At 39.4% G+C, this 14,417-nt stretch overlaps 1 protein-coding gene across 2 annotated transcripts in view; it reads right to left on the bottom strand.

Annotated features, from left to right (window-relative positions):
* Window positions 1-14,417, bottom strand: part of ANK2 (ankyrin 2) — a gene marked incomplete at its 5' end in the record, with an annotated part of 311,705 nt that overhangs the window by 252,311 nt on the left and 44,977 nt on the right. The window lies entirely within an intron of this gene.

The following is a 14,417-nucleotide window of genomic DNA, read 5'->3' as shown; positions in this document are numbered from 1 at the left end:
GAGGAGAAGGAGGCACGGCCAAGTGTAGGAGCCTGAAGTCCCATTCCGGATCATAAATACATGTCAGTTGTTAAGCACCCAAATTTTGATCACATGACCCGGGGGATGCTGCAATGGTAGTGTGAAAAGCAGTCATAAGCCATTTTTTTCAGTGCCATTGTAACTTCAAATGGCCACTTAATGAACTGTTGTAAGTTGAGGACTACCTAGATTGTACTCTTTAAAATGATATACTTAGGGTTTTTTGCCTTTATTCAAACTATATACTTACATTTATTTGAATACAAGCCCCATTCAACACAGTGAGGCTTATTCTTAAGTACATATAAGATTTCACATTCACGTTTATTTCTTTAATGGTAATTAAAGTCCTTGAAATTTGAGAGTTAATATCACACTACTATAACCATCAATGCCCCACATATCTTTCTTACATGAGTTAAATTCCCAAGGTGTGACTTTTATAAAGCTTTCTTTTTAGTCACACGGTTCCTTCATTAAAAGGGGGAAATAAGAGCTTTAATTAATTTCCCTGGGACTATTTAAAGATCCCTTGCTGAAGCTACTATGAAATGCTAATATTTTGATGCCAAGAACAATTCCAACTAATCCAGAAGAAGGCAGAAATTCCTCAAAAAATCATAGGATCTTAAAACAGGATTTGTTTTTTCTAACAATTATGACCTGGATGGACAACACATGTGTTGGAACTATTGGATTTTCAGGGATGCCTAGGACCCATTTCAGATATTTTAGAACAAGAGTGTCAACCTTTGACTCTGCTAGCAAAAACGGAGCTCAGGGGGGCTGCATACAGACTCCCCATGCCCCGCTTTTGGCCTGGACAGCCTCCTGCAGTCCTCTGCCAGTGAAAATAGAGCTCAGGGGAGCTGCATGTGGCCCCTTGAGCTGTTTTTTCTGGTAGAGGGCTACCAAAACAAACTAAAAATAAAACAGAAGGCGAAATGCATCCCCTTTTACATTTGAGCATGCAAAAGGGACAGGAAAGGAGAGAGGTAAAGAAGAAAGACAAAGAAAAGAACGGAGGATGGGAAGAGAGCAAGGAAGGAAAAATAAGGAAAGGAGGGGAAAGAAGAAGAAAGGAGAATGGAGAGGGAAAGAAAAAGAATAAAAGGAAGGAAGGAAGGAAGGAAGGAAGGAAGGAAGGAAGGAAGGAAGATTATAATAAGGGTGAGGGAGGGTCTTAAAGAAGTCCTGCTTTAGCACTTGGCCACTGTGCCCGTGGCATGAATCCCATGTCATGCCCACCATGGTCACACTGACTATGACCATGCCTCTCTCCCCAGTCGTCCGAGATGAAACACAACCCTGATGTGGCCGTCAATGAAATAAAGTTTGACACCCCTGTTCTAGAAAGACATTTGTCCAACTTTAGTTCCTGATGATGCCAGTAGTAGCATACAGTCACGTGTGCATGTGTAGGGGAGTCGCACACATAGAATTATGGGTGTGGGCACACCCACGTACGAACTCCCTGTGCTCCCCCCACATGCGATGGGAAATAGGCTAGCCAACACTGGCCTAATCTATTCCAATGGCTCCGTATAAAGAGATAAAGGGAGATAAAGAGCAGGGGAGAAAAAGGACCTGAAGCCTGTGACATTTCACACACTGGAAGCCATGAAGCCTGCAAGGTTCTCATGCACCCTATAGTACAGTTTTGCAAAGTATTTGAACAAATTATTTGCAGCAGATAAAGACACTAATGAAGCATCTTTCTTTTTAAAAAGTTAAAGCTTCTGTGTCTGAAAGCTATTCTTGACTGCTTGCGCATGTGTGTACAGCCACTTCAAACTGAGGCATGACATCAAATGCATATATCATCAATAGCAGTAGTTACATAGATGAGATTTCAATAGCTAGGTCTACGTTCATATATACTTTCCTGTCATCCCCAGAGCCAGTTCTGTGTAGTAGTTAATGCAGCAGCCTAGAAACCAGATGACAGTGAGTTGTGGTCCTGTCTTAGGCACAAAGCCAGCTGGGTAACTTCGGGGAAGTTATTCTTTCTCAGTCCTAAGATGATGTTAATGGCAAACTACTTCCGAAAATGTAGCGAAGAAACTTCATGGATTTGTCCAGGCAGGTGCCAGGAATCCAAACTGTCTCGAAGACACAAACACACGTCCCCAGAAAATGTTTATCCCTGTGACGGCTCTGGGGATGACAAGAGAGATCTTGCATTTAGATGTCTTGACCAGAATGGAAGGAAGAAGGACAGAATCTGTAATTGCCCCAAAGCAATACAGTAGAACTAATACAGGCAAAATAAAAGAACATTAAAAATGTTCTCAGTGTGATTGGCAAAGTTCCTAAATTGAAAGAACTCTTATGCAAATAACCGAAATTTCACACCTACCCCACAAAAGCAGTAGTGCCTGTAAGTCTTTCTTATTCAGGCTTTGAATGAGCTAACTCCCATTACTCCTTTTGAAAAAACAAAGTGTATTTGATCAAGCCTTTCAAAATAGCTATTGCTGCCAAGTAAAGCTCAGACTCTCTTGGTCTGCTTTAAATTTGCCCATAATGTTCATGCTCATGAAACACACTGCCTTTACCAACAATTGAAATATAACTGTAATTTAACTGCACAATCCTTGATATTTCACATTCTAAGCAGTTAACACAATATATTGCACGTTTATTCTTTTAAGATTTTAAAATGTCCTATATCTTAATTTTATTTTATTTATTTTTTTGCTTTATTCACTGCTTGTTTTATGCTTTTCTATTTGGGGCCAGCAACACTTCAGACTCTGGTATGGCCAACCCAAAAAGATCTTAGTCTCAGCCTGAGATCTCATGCAAGAATGCTGAAATATCATTAAAAATTTTAAAAATCATACCAAATTCCTAAACTCACATAGATTGTCAAAGGTTTCTGACATATAGCATGTTTTAGGCAAGCAGAACCACCATGGCATCCAGATAATGTCTAACTTTGTATTTGCCATAATCCATTATGAAAAGCTATATTATCGAAGATGGAGTGTGGATAACACTTGTTTTTTAAAAAAGTCTTCTCCCCCCCCCCCTTCTGTTCAGTTGTGTCCAATTCTCAGAGACTGCCTGGATAAGTCCTTGTAGTTTTCTTGGCCAAGTTTGTGATAAATAGTTTGCCATTGGCTCCTTCCTAGGGCTAAGATGAGGTGATTGACCTAAGGTCATTAACTGTCTTTATGACTAATTCGGGACTAGAACAGAGCACTGTTCCCTCTAAGGTGCGCGGCTGCGCGGCCGCGCGGCCGCACAGGTGGCAAGAAAACACCGTGCAGCAGTTTCCAACTGCCGCGCAGTGTTTTGTACTGTCACAGGCGCCGGAGGCTGGGGAGGTCCTTTGCAGGCGGCTAGAACTGGCCGCCCGCAAAGGACCTCCCCGGACTTGTTTTGATGAGCGTGGGGCGACTGAGTTCAGGAAAGCAAGCCCGGGGAGGTCCTTTGTGGGCGGCCAATCCTAGCTGCTTGCGCCCGGCGCTGCGGCTAAAATAAACTTCCAAAGCCCCTGCCGCTACCGGAATATCTGCTGCCGCCTCCTCCTCCTCTAACAGCACCACCACATTTGCTGCCCAACGCTGCGGCAGAGCTGAAGCCGCCAAAGCTCCCACCTGCGCCCCCGCCTGTGGCAGCGGTGCCTCCCCCTCCGTTCAGAGCACCTGAGCTGAGCCCCGCGTTACCCCTGCCCCCTCCTCCTCTGCTGTGCTTTTGAGGAGCCATGAGGCTGCGGGAGCCAGTAGGAAGGTGGCGAAGGGGGCGCAGCAGGGGGAAAAGGCCTCATGGCTTCTCAAAAGCACGGCGGAGGAGGAGGGGGCAGCAGGGGTAACGCGGTGCCCAGCTCAGGTGCTCCGAGTGGAGGGGGACGCGCCGCAGCCGCTGCCACGGGCGGGGGTGCCAGCAGGAGCTTTGGCTTCACCTCAGCCGCAGCGCCAGGCAGCAAATGTGGTGGTGCTGTTGGAGGAGGAGGAGGAAGAGGAGGCAGCTGCTATTCTGGTTTCGGCAGGGCCGCAGGGGCTCGTCGGCATCTTCAGCAGCAGTTCAAAAGTAAAAGCTATTCAATGAAACTCACCCTACAACTGTTGTGTCTTCAGCATTTTCTATTTAACAAGATATTAAAAAATGTTATGACTCAGCTGCTGCTAAGAAATGTATTTTCGTGGGGATATTTTAAAGGAATAGTTAGCTTTATCAAAGGTTTTTTGCAATGATTTTTGAACTTTTTAGAGAAGAATAAACACGTCTTAAGGCTAGTGTTGCTGTCAGAGACCATCCCTCCACAGGAAAGATGAAGGAAAGGAAGGCAATGACAAAAAGAGCATTGCAATGATGCAAAGTTTTGACTTGTTTGTACATGTACATTTACATCGCATGTACATACAAAAGGGTAGGTGACAGGTTCTATTGCAAAGGTGCAATGCTGCTTTCATCATTTCGATATTATTTCTGGATTGTGCAGAGCCCTCTGCCTTACAGATTGTCATTTCATTCAGTTCCATTCAGGAGTCCTTGTGGATATAAATTTGATTTCTGCAGGTATGGTTTTGGTTTTGGTTTACTTTTGCTATCTATATCCTTTTTTGGGAGGGAGGGATTTTCAGAATTTTCATCTTTAATATGTGAACTGTTCTCAAGGAATTGTATAGGTATAAAGTGGTTCCATTACAGAATTAAACTGTTTATTACTGCATCTTCTTTTTAACATACATTTTGAAATATGATGTCCACAATGTTCATAGATTTTACCACGGATACAAAGCAGGCCAATTCAGCCTAATTATACATATTATAAGCCATTACAGGCCTTGCCCATCAAGCAGAATTACCTTGTTTCAAATCTCTGCTGTCTTCTTTAATCATGATGATGCAAAGCAGGATTTCTGAAAATACTCAGCTCTCTACAACCTTATTTTGGTCCTTAGCAAACAAGTTTGCATGCAGAAATGTGCACCCCTAACATTAATAGCTAGAAATTTCGACTGGAGACAGCTGAAATTATTTCTAGTACATAGTTAAGTTTAATTGAAATAAACCTGGTTTGATGAAAGATGTATAAATTGAGAATGTGAATTAATTGTTAAGAATCAGTGGTGAAATAATGGTGGCGAGTTAAATGTTCTAAATATGAAAACCCTTCTGAATGTGAAAATACCTCAATCGGAATTCACTGAAGGAACAGCAGATATATGGTTCTCCTCTATTAATATAATATTTAAACACAAGAAGTTCTCTGTCAGATGAGACCAATGACAGACTGTGCATTCCACAAAGATCCAACCAGATTTAGGAAGCTCACGAACATAGACTAGAAATCAATCCTCTTCCCACACAGTTTCTCCCAAACAGCAGGCAAAATAGCCTACCTAGCATCTCAGATGCAACAAACAGCCCTAAAAACCACTAGCTACTCATAGCCATCTAAATTGGTAGCTATAGTTGTTGTTTAGGGATAACTCCATGCATCATTTATAGAAGCATCTACGTATAAGATGTTCCATAGCCTACCTCTCAATCCCAGGGAATATTGACATTTCCAGTATTTCATGTTATCTCTCTTCATTCAATTAGCTCTGTCTCTCTTCGGCTGTTTAATCAGGGTTAAGGTTTGAGGAGCCTAATTCTAGTCTTCCCTGATCATCATTTAATCTTCAACCTTTCTTGGAATATCACTGGCAGGAAAATGAAGAACATGGATTCTTTCTTTTTGAAGCATCACTAAAATGTATGTCATAAAAAACAATATGTCATAAAATATTTCAAATCACTTTAAAACTATTAGGACGCAATGGTTGAAAAATATAATATTTAATCTCCTGTTGCAAGTACAAAAACTGTAATAGGGCTGTAATATAAGACTTATATATAAGTGCTAAGTGCTAAGTGCTACCTATAAATTGGATCTCGATTGTGCTATAGTGTAGCCTTTGAAATAAATAATTAATTTCATATACATTTAAATTGATTTATATATCACTAATTCATAATTACAGCCATGTGTAACTAATACCAGAATTTAACTTTATTATCAGTGGTACATTTTAACTAAAGTGGTATTTTAAAATGCTGCCTAATCCAATGCATGATGATTAATGTGTGAACATCATATTTCAGAAAAGTGTGCGTAGGACTACTGCATTATATATAATGTATTTATGTGCTGTTTTTCAAATGTATTTCAATTACAACTGGGAGTTTATGTTTGTATTGCCATGGTTTACCAAATTATTCAGATAATACAATAGCCAATAAATATAACACAGGAGTCAACTAGCTGCTAAGATTCTCTCTGTGTGTGTGTCTCTGTCTCTGTCTCTGTCTCTCTATCTCTGTCTCTCCCCCCCCCCCCCATCCTCTCTCGAGGACCCAGATTGTTGGAGGCAATATGCTAACTCTAAGCTGCTTAGAGACGGCTCTAAAGCACTATGAAATGGTATATAAGTCTATTGCTATCTATCTGTCCATCCATCCATTCATCCATCCATCTAACATAAAACATATCAAACACACAAATAAGATAAAAATGGAACTACAACAATATAAAGAAAATAGAATTTAAAGAAGGCAACATCGAATCAAGTCAGGGAAGACTCTCTGAAGGGGTTTGGTCTTCAAAAGCTTTTGAAAAAAACTGCAAAGATGCCATAACCTAAAAGATGATTAGATGATTTTTTAAGTGTAGCCGGTTCCTCCCTCCCAATTTTTTGTTTTATATTTGTATTTGCTGAGAATTTCCTCTAGTAGAAGAATCCTGAAAGTCTCGAGTAACATAAAAAACTTACTTCATTGCTGAGTTTGTTTGTTTTTTTCCTTCATGGCTACTTTTTAAAAATTTTATTGCACTCTACCAAAATGAATGTTCAGCACCTGTTTAACTTCAATTTAAAATCTATTAAAAATAGAACAAAATCTATTTTTAACTGGAAACAGAAAATTATAAAGCACTAGATAAGCTTCAACTTGTGGAATACCAATAACCAATGTCATTGTATACATGATGTACAATGACAATAAAGGCTATTATTACTACCATGCAAATGAAAATTAGCGATCATATTATTTTTGCAGATGGAATACAAGTGGCTGGTTTTCTTCTTCTTTCACATTTGTCATATAGAGGTCTTCATTTCAAAAGTAATACTTTTAATAAATCAATAAAATGTTTTATTTTGAAACACAGAATAATGATTAGTAGATTTTATAATTATAGAAAGAAACTTATTTATTTAGAGAAAATGCACTATAGGGATAGGCAAAGTTTATTTAGTGAAGTGCATCGTAACAGAGAAGAATCAAAGAATATTTGCTCCGTCTATGTGTACTTGAGAAGGAAACGAGCTCAGATTAGCAATTTCTTAAACAAAGAGTAGGATTCCGAGCAAATCCTTCTACCTATAGTATATTTAACTGTAGATATCTCTATTTGCACTAGATATCTTGTCTACACAGTATATCTAACCTCCAACTTGTACTCTGTATACCATAAGGGAGTAATGACTCAGTGCTCCTGGATTTGGACCTGCAACAAATTAAATATTCTGTATATAATTTACTCCATGATAACTGATTTCACTGTGGCTAATCTTTGGAAAAAGTCTAATTATATAGTTGCTAAGAGTTGACACTGACTTAATGGCATATTGTTATAGATCACTTGCTGTACCTATTTTGACAAGTATCCTGCATTTCATTTATTTCCGAAACAAGCAAATACACCCTAGAACAGGGGTGGCGAACAAGTTCGACAAAAAGAGCCAAAATTTTAAACTGTGAGAGTCAGAGAGCCACACCACGCAGTGACCTGCCAAAACAGACCCGGAAGCAATGTTCCCTTTTTTTTCGATGTGAGCAGAAAAGTATAGTGTTTGAGCGGCACATTTTCATGCCTGAGCACCCGAATTTTTTTCACAGATGTCACCTAAGACAACAACGAAATCAGTATTATTTGAAACTCAAAGTTATGTTTCTTCAAGGTACCCGCTTAATTCAAAGTGTTATATAATATCAGTATCACTTAACAACGCTCCTGCTTAGCAACCAAAATGTTGGCTCAGAAACTCTGGCATTTGAAGCACGCAACTCTTAAAGCTGTCAAGTTACAAGACCCTTGCACCCCTAACCCTTTAGGGGAAAAAACCCCCAGGGGTCTTCAAACCTGACAGCTTTAACACTTGTGGACTTCAACTCCCAGAATTCCTCCTCCAGTCATGTTGCAGCAACGTCATCTGCGTGGATCTGCTCCATCTTTGCTTTCTTCATTGTGGGCAGGGCTTCTGCTGAAGATGCCGACGAGTACGAGTTGCCACCAGAATAACTGCTGCTACCTCCTCCTCCTCCTCCTCCAACAGAATCACCAGATTTGCTCCTGAGCTCAGCGCTGGGTTACCTCTGCCCCCTCCCCCTCCTCCGTGCTTTTGAGGAGCCATGAGGCTTTTTTTCCCCTGCTCCCCCCCCCCCCCGCCTTCCTACTGGCTCCTGCAGCCTCATGGCTCCTCAAAAGCACGGCGGAGGAGGAGGAGGGGGCAGGGGTAACCCAGCGCTGCCTGAGCTCAGCTGCTCCGAGCGGAGGGGAGGCGCCACTGCCACACGCGGAGATGCCGGCTGGAGCTTTGGCGGCTTCATCTCAGCCGCAGCGCCGGGCGGCAAATCCGGCAGTGCTGCCTGTTAGAGGAGGAGGAGGAGGAGGTGGCAGCAGTTCTTCCGGTGGCGGTGGGGGCTTTGGGGCTTCACAACTAGCCTCAGTCGCCCCGTGCTCCTCAAAGCAAGTCTGGGGAAGTCCTTTGCAGGCGGCCCATTCTAGCTGCCTGCAAAGGACCTCCCCAGCTTCCGAAAGGGAGCGCGCGATCCGAGCCACAGTATACTAAATAATGATAAGAGGCAAAGAGCCTCATTTATTTTGGCCGGGAGCCGCATGCGGCTCGCGAGCCACGTGTCCGCCACCCCTGCCCTAGAACTAGATAAATGTAATACTGGCATAGCTTCCATTTTCAAAAAAGAAAATCCAGGAATTACATTTTCTAGAACAGTCAGCCTCTACATTTTACTGGCCTCTAATATCAAGATTACTAAGTTTAATTTTTAGTTGAAGAGAAAACATGGAAGAAAACATGGGGGGGGGGGATCATTATTTTCTCAATTAATATTTAAATAAAAGTAGAACCAGAAGAGAGAGAAAATCCTCATTATTTAAACCTAAGTTATCCAAAAGTATATACTGTATATACATGGATCTGTTCTCAATGTAAATCTATTTAAATAAGCTGCACTTCTCCTAACTATTTAATCAAACTATCCAATCTTTCCCAACGTCCAAATGCCAAATACAATGGCCAGCCTTCCTCCAACCCAGTGATTCCTCCGTTTGTTATTATCTAGCCGTGCTGGCTGAATGTTCTGGGAATTGTAGTTCTTTATAGCTGTAGGGCACTGTTGTGATGTTAGTGAAAGCATTTGCATTAGGTCCCCTTCTGTGGATAACTACAAAAGGGCAATCCATAACTTAAATGTGATTGAGACATTTAAATGGACAGGCAGCCTGCCCAGAAGCTATAATAATCCTGAAAAGGTTTTGGCTCAAACGATGGACACATTAGCATGAATTTAAGACTGCGTATGTGAGGTAACTGCTTGTGCTTTCTGTTCCTTCAATATCACCCCACCCCTCGTACTTAACATTTTCAAAATGAGATTCAATTTTGGCCATAGCAGTTTCCAATTCAATGTCAAACCATACACTGCCACTTATTCCTTTCTCCTAATTCATAAAGATCATTAAACTACTAAACAACAACCCCCTTCCTTACATTTCCAACAGGTTCAAGTTCAGACTATTATATATTTCTTGGAAGTCTACTCTCTGTTTGAAATGTCGTATTTCAAATGAAAATTCCATGTGCACTAGAGATGCTCCTTACATTTAGTGCAAAGCAAACATGAGGAATTATTTTTATTCAAAAAGTAAATGAAATTTTGATTTGTGTTACTGATGTTAAAAGAACAGAACTGAGAAAACATTTCAAATTTAACACATTTGTAAAGCTTGAGACACCTTTGTGTCTACTATTCTTTCACACAGATCCAAGGCAAATAAGATTTGTAATACCCAAAGATGCTTTTTCAAGAGGCACCTGGACTTTCTGGTTTTTCTTTGAAGACATTTCGCTTCTCACCCAAGAAGCTTCAATTGCCTTCAACCATGACCTGGATGACTGAGAATCTCCATAAACATTGGTAATAATTTATGTCTATTATTTGTATCTTATCTTTATTATTTTTACATATAACCCAAGGCAGCAAACACATCCAACATTCCTGCCTCCCACCCCATTTGCCTCACAACAACACCCTGTGAGGTGCATTGGAGTGAGAGTGACTTACCCAAAGTCACCCAAGCTGCTTTCATGACTAATATGGGACTTGAACTCCCGATCTTCCACTTTCTATCCCCGTGCCTTCACTAACTCAACCAGGCTAAAACAACATTAAAATGGTAGCTGGAGCAGCAGAATTTCTGATGTGTCATTCATGTGATGCAAGCAATCTTTCCTGATTAAATGTCATTTTAAAATGTTCTATAAATTTACACAAGGGGGATAAATTGAGTTCTTATCTCTATTTGCTATGTCATTTTGAAACTTGATTCTAGAAGCATAAAGGGAGACGCAAGAAAAAGAATTTTTAATACTGGCTTCTTAAAGTTTGACATTTTTCTCTCCTCCCTAGCATAGATGCAAATGCAGAAATGAAAACCTCCTAAAGAAGCTGCATGAGTGAAAGAGTGAAATAAATCAGATCTTTTATGGACCTGGGATTCCAGCATCTTGACTGTTTTCTGAAAACGGAGTCCTTTCTACCAGTGATTTCACTTAGCAGATAATTCTGTTTCTTGCTCCTGTTGGGACTCCAGTAAGATATTCTCCCCCCTTGATACACAGGATTTCGCCAATCCACAGCATAGAAAAGCCCTTGCAGGAATGCCCCACCCCATCCATCTCTACCTCCATTACTCAATGTTTTTTTTCTCTTTTATCTATTTACAGCAAAAAGAAAGATGCTTTAATTAGGCAGTCACGCTGCCTAGGTAAGTGACACTTTAATTAGGCAATGACACTGAGCCTTCTTTTCATCCACCGGGGAAAAACAAAACTTTTCACTTTTTAATATTTTAAATTGCATCATTCCAAGTCCGGCATGGCAATTCATTGTGACACAAGATTAGGCTTCAGTTTTCTGATCTTTCTCCCAGGGCCCTTTTTGGTATTCAGCTTAAAGACTGCTATGAGGCATAGAACACCAATTGGATTTGTTACTGGTCCCAAGCTATTTTAAATTGAATAGAAATAAACTTTCCTGAAGCTAATCCAGTGGTACCTCGGTATTCATCATTAATTAGTTCTGGGAGGCACCAAAAGTGATGACTACCAAACCAATTTTTCCCTTAAGGAATAATGTAGTGAGTCACAAGGCAGCTGACATCAACAAGTTCTAGCTTGTCGAGTACCAAACAAATGATGAGTACTAGGACAAAATTTTCACATCAAAATGTGTTGAGTATCCAATTTGATGAGTTTCAAAGCAAGGAACCACTTTTTAACAATCCCTATTACAAAAGACACTTCTTTGTTAGAAAGAAATCAGATTCATTTCCAAGCCAGGAATAAAGAATACAGAAGGTAGGTAGTCACTTGAATCAGGTGAAGTTTATTCTGACAGCACAATACATAATCAGCTGGTCTGAAGATGGACACTTGATCCCAACCCCTGCAATCCCCTTATCTAGAAAACCTTGCCTTTGTTCCTCAAAAGTCAGCACAAATACCTATCCTCTAGGTAGGACACAGGTGTCAAATTCGTTGTGTCATGTTGCCGTCATGTGACGCATTGTGACATTTTCCCCCTTCACAGGGTGGGTATGGTGCCCACCTGGTGCCTGTATGTGTTGCATCCAGCCCGTGGGCTACCAATTTAACAGCCCTGCTCTATGAATTTCAAGGAAGTACAATTAGCTGGGTTTCCAAAACGGAGCATGCTGCGTTCAGGCATTCTACTGTTTGTGGTTTCTGGTTATTTAACAATGAAGATGGAAATGTCAATCTCTTGGTGGAAAGGGTCTTTTGTTATTTAATTAGGAGGATATAGGACAGGGGTGTCAACCTTGTGGCGTCACATTGTCATCACGTGACGTATCGCGATTTTGCCCTTCGCTAAAACGGGAGTGGGGGTGGCCAGCCCATTACACATCCTGCCCATGGGCCGCCAGTCTCACAGCCCTGCTCTACAAATTTCAAGAAAGTGCAATTAGCTGGGTTTCCAGCTACAGTTTTAACTTTGTGTCGAGCCTATTGCAATTTCCCATCTTTTATACTGATTGTACCTTGTTACGTTTTGCCATGAAAACGTTACAGACTCTATGGGCAGGGGAACATTAAATGGGCTCTTAAGCTTGCACACTTTATGAATATATATGACTTATATTTTATTAACCTGATGTTTGGTTCTCCCAGCGTTTCTGTGAAGTGCTTTTCTCCCCTTTATAATGGTGTTTACCACCTTTAAAATGTTATTATAAAGCTGGCTAAACTTTGTATCCTAGTTGATACATGAATGGAATTTATATCCTGGCTTTTTTTATTGTTATAAAGGCAGTTTCTCCCATTTCTTTTAATATTGTGTCTGTAGTTACTGTTTCTGATTCTTTTCAGTTTTTACACCAAGTTATATTGTCTTGTATATGTCAGTGCATGATCTAAAATTAATCTGTTAACTGACTGATTAGATTTCCTTTATATTTTCATACATTTATTTTTATTTTTAAGTTACAGATAAACGAACCATATTTAGGGCATGTCCAATTTTTCAACTTTTAATTTTCAAGCATTAGGGGTGCTCAAAAGTTGTAACATGGCTTAGGAATTGTAAAGATATTTTGGTTACTTTAATGTAATTTAGGTGTGCTTGGTAAGTAACTACATAAATACCATAATATTTTAACATTTTTTTCATTATTCTTGTGAACTACTTTGGAATATTTTATACACGCACGCACACACAAACACACACACACACACACACACACACACAAACACACTACAAAAATCATTCATGTCTTTAATAGGAGAGTCTTGACTAACAAGCATTATCCATTTCTTTATCAGCCTTTTTTCAGAGTGCAGCTACATTTAGGCCTAGAATAGCTGTATAATTATAGCATTTTTACAAGCAAGTATTTTCTACAAGTGGTAATTTTCATACTACCCAATTGTCACTTAATGTGCACTTAAAAGACAGAGTTGCATATAGTCTACAATATTGCTCAAGCTTTGAGAGGTAAACTGAATTTATCCCATAGTGAAATTATCCAACAACATACTATGTTACTTATAAAGAATATGTAAAATTAAAGGATTTTTTTTACAAACATCTTTGTAGCAAACATTAACTGGTTTGTTCAAATTTCCAAATCCAGATTATGAAATCAATGAATATCACTTAGCACAAATTCATTTTCAAGCTCTATTTGGTTGGTTAGAAGATGGGCAGTTATATAAATGTTTTAAATAATAACAAAATTTAATATAGCTTGAGAGTAAACTTGAACCTGTACTACCTTTATTCAATCTGTGTGTTTTTTCATGTATGCCTTTAAGGCAAAATATCAGTTGAATCTTTTGTACAATAGTTTTTCTGGGAAAACTAATTTTAAAAATAGGTTACTTGAGAAAAAATAAGACAAAAGTTTCAGATTTCCTGAGAATACAATAATGAGGCAGGTAATTCCATTTTGGAATGAACTATTATGATTATTGTACTTTGGAGAAATGATTATTTCTAAAAATAAAATTAGGTACCTTTTGCAATTTGGCATTTTCTTTTTATAAATGAAGAAGAAGAAAAGTAGAACTAGTCAATATGCATTGAGATAAGCAGTACTTATTCTTCACTAAACTAGCTGAGTAGGAAACACTCCCCAATATAATATTGCAGGCTCAAGCACATCAGACAATCAAAATTCTGATTTGGCAGTGTGCTATATGGATATACCGGTTAAATCCTAGGGATTTAATATAGAAAAGGTATTATCCATGTCTTATAAAAATATAAAATACAGCTTCCTATATCCTAATAATATTTATGTTATTATTCCAAAAAGTTATTTTAGGAAGTACAAAGAAAGATAGACATGCTACATCAGCCACCGTCAGAAATAATGGGACGGGTGAAAGGAAATTGCTTGGAAACAACTATCAGTCTTCTAGGCATGTTCCACAATTGCAGCCAGTTGATATGATTAATTTTTCTGTGATGAATAACCCTCAAGAGATGAGAGATGCATTACTCATACATATAGCCAATGTTTTATAGGTTTCCTATGAACATTAACTTTGTGCAAATTATATTCAGAGGATTTC

This window comes from Natrix helvetica (assembly GCF_964273705.1).
Source record: "Natrix helvetica genome assembly, chromosome: 7".
Taxonomy (NCBI): domain Eukaryota; kingdom Metazoa; phylum Chordata; class Lepidosauria; order Squamata; family Natricidae; genus Natrix; species Natrix helvetica.
This window is presented reverse-complemented; position numbering and strand designations above follow the sequence as displayed.